The sequence below is a fragment of the Dysidea avara genome, chromosome 4, assembly GCF_963678975.1.
Source record: "Dysidea avara chromosome 4, odDysAvar1.4, whole genome shotgun sequence".
In the NCBI taxonomy this organism is placed as follows: Eukaryota; Metazoa; Porifera; class Demospongiae; order Dictyoceratida; family Dysideidae; genus Dysidea; species Dysidea avara.
The window spans coordinates 44,937,991-44,946,656 of record NC_089275.1 but is presented as its reverse complement, the minus strand read 5'-3'; the positions used below and the strand labels follow the sequence as shown (position 1 = coordinate 44,946,656).

General features: G+C 38.1%; 1 long non-coding RNA gene across 1 annotated transcript; it reads right to left on the bottom strand.

Annotated features, from left to right (window-relative positions):
* On the bottom strand, positions 1-5,715 carry LOC136254204 (uncharacterized). Its single transcript, XR_010700361.1, has 2 exons — positions 5,050-5,715; positions 1-478 (listed from the first exon to the last, which is right to left on the bottom strand). It is a non-coding gene; the product is annotated as an uncharacterized lncRNA (long non-coding RNA).
* Positions 5,716-8,666: the final 2,951 nt, after the last annotated feature.

The window sequence follows — 8,666 nt, the reverse complement described above, 5'->3', positions numbered from 1 at the left end:
TTAAATTTTCATATAATTTTTTGTATATGAAAGTCATTTTACAATGAAAAAAAGTTGATAAATAACTTACATATTAAATGAAATGTTGTAGAGTAGTAACACATGCAAGATTCATTATGTGCTCATATCTAAGTGTTGATATGTAGTCAGTAACTGATGTAGGACTGTAATATTTTATTGGCCAATTGAATTTGTGTTGATACAAGTTTTCTTAACTCTGGAGTATATGGATCAGTAACATTTCCTTTGTGTTTTCTGTGAAAACCTTCAAATGCAGAATTGATGGTACACTGTAAGTCATCTTCTGTGTAGGGAAACTCCAAAAATAACATCATCCTTTTCAATTCAGTATGTAAATCAGTGAGCAAGTTCTCATATTTTACTACTAGTACTGAAGTCTTCATTGAAGCTAGGAACTGTTCAACGTGAGCTTGCCATCTTTTGGAATAGATATCCACTCGTAAATTCCATTCTTTACCTATTAGAACAGAATATTGATGATAACCAATGCCAAATGTTTATACAATAATATTAGTAATACACCAACACTAAGGGAACTAAGTGATTTAGTGCTACAAACGTCTGACACTGCATATAGCATCAAAAGTGCAGTGAGCTAGGGTGCTACTAGGACTTGAAGCTTATCATTTTCTATTGGTTGAGGTGTCCAAGTAATTTAGACTGTATGTTAAAATACCTACAGTTAAACAACTGGAAAATGTATGCTATGTACTGTGTAAACCAATCTGTTACCATGATAACAGACCACTGTAGTATAGTCTAAACCGTGCATCAACTTATAAACAATAGCAAGGATAGATTAAAGCCAAAGTGTATTGGACCATTTCAATGGGGCTTTACAAGGAAAGCAGCTGTGGTACCTGGTGTTAACTGTGGAAATAAACAATTGTCCATGTATGAATGGGGTTCAAGTGGAACTTTGGACACCCATACCTTCACCCATGAGACACAGTACAACCTCCTGCAGAGTATATCAGGGGCAGATCCAGACTTTTTAAAAGGGGGGTTCCACTCTGGAATCGCAACTTCAGCCTAACTGTAAGTCAAAGACCAAAAAAAAAAGGCATCACCTGCTGACAATAACTGCCCCTCACCATAGATACCCTCACCAACTATATTTCCTTATTTATAACTCCACACATAGCCTGCTACACTGCTCCTCTTAAGACAGACCTTCAGCACTTGTGCTGTAAAGCATTAATCAATTAATTTTTTTTTTTAAATACTGTGACTGCTCTATTAGAGTATCTTGATCTTGACTGCTCTATTAGAGTATCTCGAGTAAGAGAGGCTCTTTCAAAGGGAGGAACCCTTTGAACCTCCCTGGATCCACCCTTGTATATACCAGTCCTGCCCACAAAAGAATTTGCCTGCACTGACTCCTAGCACCTAGTTGGGAAAGGTGGATACGGTCGGACACGGACATTTTTAAAATACACTTTTACATTTACAAAGTACTTATTTTTCATACCTAATGTTGCTTTTACAGCAGTATTCGCTTCCAGACCCAGGAGTCGACCTTGTCATAGTGCCTATCCATTTATGTACCATTCTGCGTGGGCAGTTCAAAGGCCCCGCCAGTGCCATGATTTGTATATGGCACTCCTGCTGACTGCAGCGAGTGCATTATAACTTATAACACACTGGTTGCGGTTTCGCAGACCGCAACGAGTGCATTATAAGTTATAATGCACCGACTGCAGTGCAATATACAGATATTGTACTGGCTGCGGTTTTGTGCAGCAATGCACAAGTGCTGGCAGCCGAGACTACTATGACACCTCACCTAATAGGTGGAAAGACACCTCACAGATCACTCGAATTCTTTTATAGCCTGACATGTAAAGGTGGATTGTGGGCCATACGTATAATGTTTACCAAGCAGCCAATGGTGATCGAAAAAGCCAACGTGGTGGCCACAACTCTAGTCTACATATATATATAAACGTACTTATACACCTTACTAGTCTGGTGCCATCTGAGCCCAGATTAAACTGTAGTCCACTTCGACAATGACTCAATACAACTATTATATTCTAAATAATACTCATCTTTACGTTCAATTGTGGTAACCAGTTTTTGTCATGCCACCAGATTCGAGTTTAGTCAGTGTGAATAGTAAGAATTAGACTAGTAGTTAGGTTTCCAACTACCCCCTAAGTAGCACAGGTCGCCCAGTATTGCTACTGTAGGTATTTGTGGCTAAATTCTGTGAATGCTATCCCACTAGGGACCTGTGAGAAGGCTTAAGCCGCCTTAAGCCTGTGATACTGGAAGTCAATAACATGTAACTCAAAACATGAAGAATGTAGAAAAAAAACAGTGGTGACTTGATACCCAGCAACATGCAGTCTAGGCATGGATCTGCAAGAATCCCACATGTTTGTGCAAGCCTGATTTTGTAGTAGAATGCAATAATTTATTTACTTCATAAACTTTTTGAGCATTTGTTGTGTAGAATCCTTGGTATATATGGTTGCATTGCCCATAGGCGGATCTAGGAGGCATTGTCAGTAGGGGCGTATGCAGGAATTTTGAAAAGGGGTTTCCACTACAGCTAAGTGACTGTTATATTAGAGTATTGTATAATACCTGACTGCTCTATTAGAGTATCTCAATTTTTCACCAAAATCATAATTCAGAACAATGCTATAAGTGTTGCTATCATGTTACAAACTATTATTTAACTAAGGTAAAAGTTTAAAATGTTTCCTGTTCCATGACAGATTTCAGATTCTGGAAACCTAAAGTTTCAATTTCTTATTGTTTCAAGTAGTGTCTAAAGTCCAAAGGGGTTTCCTGAAACCCCTGGAAACCCCCCTCAGTATGCTCCTGGTCGGGGGGGGCAAGAAGTTTTAGTGTATAACAGTGTTTATTCCACTAAGAGGAATTCTAATACACAAGTTATATTCAGTTGCATAACTTTATTCAGTATAGCTAGATGAACGATAGACATATAGATTTAAGACTGTGGTTAGAGAAAATTTTAAAAATTAGACCTCCTAGGTAATTTTGAAACATTTTTGATAGCATTTAGCTAACGAAGTGTATGCAATGCATATAAAGATTAGGTAGCCTATCTGAGATAAAACCTGTTTGATAGTAAAATGTACTAAATCAAAATAAGGTGTATCTAGTACTGTTAAGACATTAGGAATTGTGACTGTTCTCTTAGAGTATCTCGATCTTGGCACAAAAATTCAAACTTATTTGCCTTACTTTCTTTACAATGTACAGTATTACTTTATAACTGTTGTCTTCTATTTGCCCATTGGCTTTCTATACTTTTGAATACAGTGTGAATGCATGATTACAGTTTCTGGTATCAAACTGCGAGTCCAAGGGGGGGCAAGAGAAGGGCCAGAGGGGGGCACAGCACCCCTTGGCCCTCCCTCAGATCCGCCTATGGCATTGCCAACAGCAAAGGAGTTCAAAAGTCTTGTTTTGACAGAAGATAGATAATGAGCAGTAGTTTACTTTGTGTTTTGAACATGCGGTTCACTCTCATCTAGCTCTTTCTCACTGTATTCAAGTTTGCCTGGTTGTAGTAAAGACCTGTAAGTTATAACTACCCAGCAACAGATTCACCTGTTTTATTGGGAATGAAATGGTGTGAGTTACATCTCCATACAAGACTGAATTCATAAGTTACAACCATTTAATTAAGCTCCTGTACATGTAGACATGTTATTGCTGTCTTACCAATTTAATTTGTAGTTCTGTATCTAAATCTCAGACTGAAACTTCAGCGGACCGTTATCTGGATAAACGAAATCTTATAAAATGGAAATCCTGGATCCAGTCACATTATAGGCGTGACTGTGTGCATGACTTGCTTTTGTGTAGGTGTTATGCGTGGTAGAGGTACTTTCACATTCTGCCAACAGAAAAGTATATAGATGAGATACCAAGACTGTTCATCACAGACAGGCTTTGCATACTTTTCTCCATCTTTAAGACTGTTTTATATAGCTTAATACATCTGGTACTATTTTTCCTATAATGCAGTGTATAGAATCGATTGGTAACAAGCTATCATTACTGTGTGAACGCTATTCCACTAGGGACTTGTGAGAAGGCTTAAAGCCTGCGAATACAGGAAGTCAGAAACATGTATTTAAAACGTGAAAAATGCAGAAAAATCCCACACCCAGTGGTGACTTGATCTCCATCAACATACAGTCTAGGCATGCATCAAAGGAGCCACAACAACCAGGATCTGAGATCATTTGTGAAATTCGTGAAAGTTTTGTCTCTTGAAAAATTCCGGCTATACAGTATTGCAATACAAGTTTCAGTTACTACCAAAAATATTATTAATATTGGTAAATTTTTACAGCCCTCTACTTTTTAAGATCGAGATACTCTAATTGAAAACATTCAGGTGATCAAGAAAAAATTGTCAAATTTAATAGCAAATTAAACATACCAAATTAACATTCCAAACATTAGTGATGCTGTAGGGCAATTGCAAGCTATAGTGCTTGTAAAGCCACTCCAAATAAATTCTCTGTTTCCCGTCCTGGACTCAGGCATATTTGCATGCAAGCAGGTGGTCCATTTCCATTATTCCATTGTAAGATTTCAAGCCATTATTTGCCTGGCACAACCATAAAAAAGCTGCATAAAAAAAGCATGTACCTTCCCTATTTAAGTTGCAAAAATAGCACAAATGTGACGACTTGATAGCACTGCTGACACATGAGCTAACACTGTTACAAGAGCCTATACAGAATGCAAAGAAATAATAGAAGAATACGGAAAAATGGAAAATTGGAGTTGATAGTAATCAGATGCAGGCAGTGGACGGGAAACAGATAATTTATTGGCCTAACAGTAAAATTAATAAACTACCCTTATAATTTACGGTATATAATAAATTATGGTCGTACTGTTTAGTAGGGCTCCCCCTTAAAGTGACACACACCGTTAAAGAGTGTTAGTTATCTGAACAAATCTTATATTACGTAGCTTTATGAACACTTGTTGGACAGCTTTACAGTGGATCCGCTGTACAATACTACTCACCAAAGGCAGTTGTTGTAGAAAGATGTGCTGTGTTGTGACCTTTAAAAGCTGAATTCCATCAATTCCATTCAGCAAGGATTGTGTCGTATGGATTTCTAACAACGTAAATGATATTGTGTCTGTACAACCACCTCAGATCCTTAATTCCGGGAAAATGTAACTTAACAGTAATAACATTATCAGTATAAACTCCTTCTCCTATCATGCCATTAGAGATGTAGCTTTCATCACAATCTTGGTACGTACCAGTGTAAATTCCAGTAGTGGTCTCTAGTGGTTGTCGCACCCATGAGTTACCTGATCCAGGGAAGCTGAGTAAGGCAACAGTTGTACGATTCTTCTGAAAACTCATACTCTTACATTTCTGAAAGTGTTTAGGCATAACCACATTTCCTTCACTTGTTATGTTCACTGGCTTCTTTGCCTTTGCTAATGCTTGACCTGTACAAACCAAAAACTGCTGATTGAAGGTTGAAGAAAACAAGTTGCCAGGTACCCCAAAGTCACTAACAAAGCTGGCAATTTGTGATCCAGAAAATTTAAGTAAAACTGGATACCGACGTTCATAGGTAAGGCCATTGATCGATTTACCTTTGCTCCGAAGTGTTTCGAGAAATTTAGTGAGCTCTTGTCTTGTATTTGATTTACGAACACTTTGCTGTGGCTTGCTGGCAACACTGTTGTCTCGCTTGTCACGTGCTGGTCTCTGTGTGACCACTGTATTCACCGTTGCAGTTGATTTATCAACACTTTCCTGTGGCTTACTGGTGCTAATTGTATTTATCGTCAAAATGCTTTTGTTGTCCACTTTAAGTGCGCGCCTCGGGAATGTTGTCAACAATGTGTTCGCGGGGCTGTTAATCCGTAAATAATCGTCACTGGAGCGAAGTACCCAGAGTACGCAGGCGGATAGGGTACACAACGCAGCAAAATACACCATATATCTCGACGATCGTGCTGATATCATTTTGACCGTGTAAGCGCCTCATCAACTCATGATCCATCATACCCACCCGCTTCGCATACCGATTGTGGGTTGTAAAGTATATTGTATCATAGATCGTATATTATTCGTACCGGAAGAATATACGATCTATGATTATATAGATTAAACCGCTAAAAGGACTGTCACTTATGGTCAATATACCTGTTAAATAGTTGCGGTTTCTATGACCAACCAATACTATTATATGAATACGTAATTATGAGGCTTGTGTGGAGGAATGGGTGTGCCAGGGTGGAATGGCTGAATTGTCTTGTATCATTATTGTGTAGCTAGCCATATTCCTGGTTTAGGGGACACGTGAGCATCTCACGTGATCCGGGAGACAATTCAACCACTACAAATCTTCATTACAAACTCATGTGGTAAACAACCCACCTAAGCTGGCATTAATGATGCCAGCATTTAATTACCCACATGAGTAGACACAATGTGGAACCTGGCAACACCCATACAAGCAAGCCATAGCATTTAAAAAGTCACTTATACCCATAGATGTGATGGTATACACAGCCAACAAACAAGTCTGTCACATTAGAACAAAAGCTATGGTGAATGCTCAATCTACCAATTAAGTAAGTGCCTTCACATACTGCCATAACTTATAGTATACTTGATGAACCTATTTGATGGTACTGCTTGGCCTGCTTAAACCTTACTATGGCAGCTTATATTCACATGACTCTCATTACAATGAATTTTCTGCCCAATGTGATATAAACATAAGGAAGCCATGTTATGGAGCCAGAGACATACATGTATATGCCACTGTCATTGCCATTTTATTTTAATCTGAGGTGTAAAACTGATATAATAAATCACTAGGCAAGTGGGGAAGAATTCCTGCATGGACATCTGCTTGAGGCACACTGCAGCTGGATCAGTTGCAGCATGGGATAAAGGTTGAGTCTTCATTTGACATTGCACATATGTGGTAACTCAAAACCACCTAAAGCCATTTGCCATGCATTTCCGACATTGTCCAGGGGCATTGAACTGAGCCATTTATCCACTGAGTACCTTGGTTTGGGCTCAAAGGAGTGGGAAACCATTCGGCGTGTTTCATCTCAGGTTGAACCTGGAGACTGTGGATAGAACCAGGGATCCAAAGAGGTGTAAATATGATGATATGAATATTAAAAAAAATGTATTACAATGTTGTAAATAAGTGTCACATTTGTCACAGTAATGTAAATAAATACTTCATCACTTCATACTAATGGATATTTACAGACACGATAATTACTAAACTAGCAAGGTTATGATTATTACACTGGCTAACAATGACTAAATGAACAACTAACTTGAGGTACAAGACCACTCACAACATACTATCCTTCACTATAAAAGTAGGAAGAAAAAAAAATCAGCAAAGTTTTAAAATAATGTTGTACTTGTGTCCACAATTAAAAATCCAAATAATAGCATTGTACTAGTACGTACGTCCGATATCCACATCGCCTTGTTATTATTATTACAGGTACATTATAGCATTAATAGTGTACAAGAGACTTGAGCTGTCAGCATTCTGCTCCAGTACCATTATGTTCCAGGAGCTAGGACAATAATTGTGAAGGTATTTATTGAGAAAATTGTCATTTCTTTTTAGCGAATACTGGCTTGGAAGAGTTAAGTAGCATAATTTGATCCAGACATGTTACAGTATCTTTTAGTGGACAGGCCTGTAGGGAAGGGGGGGTTTGGAGAACCCCCCTCTTCAGCAAAAAGGTTCACAATTTCAGTACTAAAGTCCAAAATTTTATTATTTTTAGTGATTGAAAGTCTGAAATGTCACTAAATTTAGCCTTTGGTATCTATTTTCAAAATTTCTTGGGGAGAGCCACATAGCCTCAGATCCTTCTTTAGCACACCACGATGGAATTCTGTATCATACCACACAAAAGGTCCACCTTTTTGTCTAAAGAACCTACCCAGATAAAAGTCTGGCTATATACGGCCCTGGTGGAGCTTAAGTTAAAGAATGGATTAATAAATTCTGATAGCGACAAGCTGTAATTGTTTTCATTATAACAATGAACATAGGGTCTTTAAGAGCATGACAATGTTGTGATCACGTGTGCAAATTCTACAATCCATACTAAAACTTCCAAAGCTTTATCACAAATAGAATCATAGTGAAATTGCCTGTTGCCATCAATCAGTATATGATCAAAATCCAATAGCATGTATATATGCCAAGAAGGTGTGAGATAAGTGAATTGATCGCTGGGAAGTACATACTGTGTACGTATAAACACAAAACAACTATCTACACAATACATTAGAGAGAGTGGACAGCCTTAATGATGATCACATCCCTAAAAGGGGTGGAAACCCTTTCTCCTTCTAAGGACTGCATGATAGTGATTAGCTTATGAAGAGTGTAGAGCACAGCTGCAGGATCCAGTATCACCACACATAAGGTGTATAATGTAATAAAATAAACATGATGAAGAGTATATCCTTATACTTAATGGCTTGTCAGTGATTGAAGATAATGAACTCTCACATACATGAGTACCTCTATTTGCGATATGAGATAAGCACAGGGTGGAGCCAACAAAATTTCTATGTAGAGAACATTTGCAGAAAAAATGATATGATGGATTGTTGC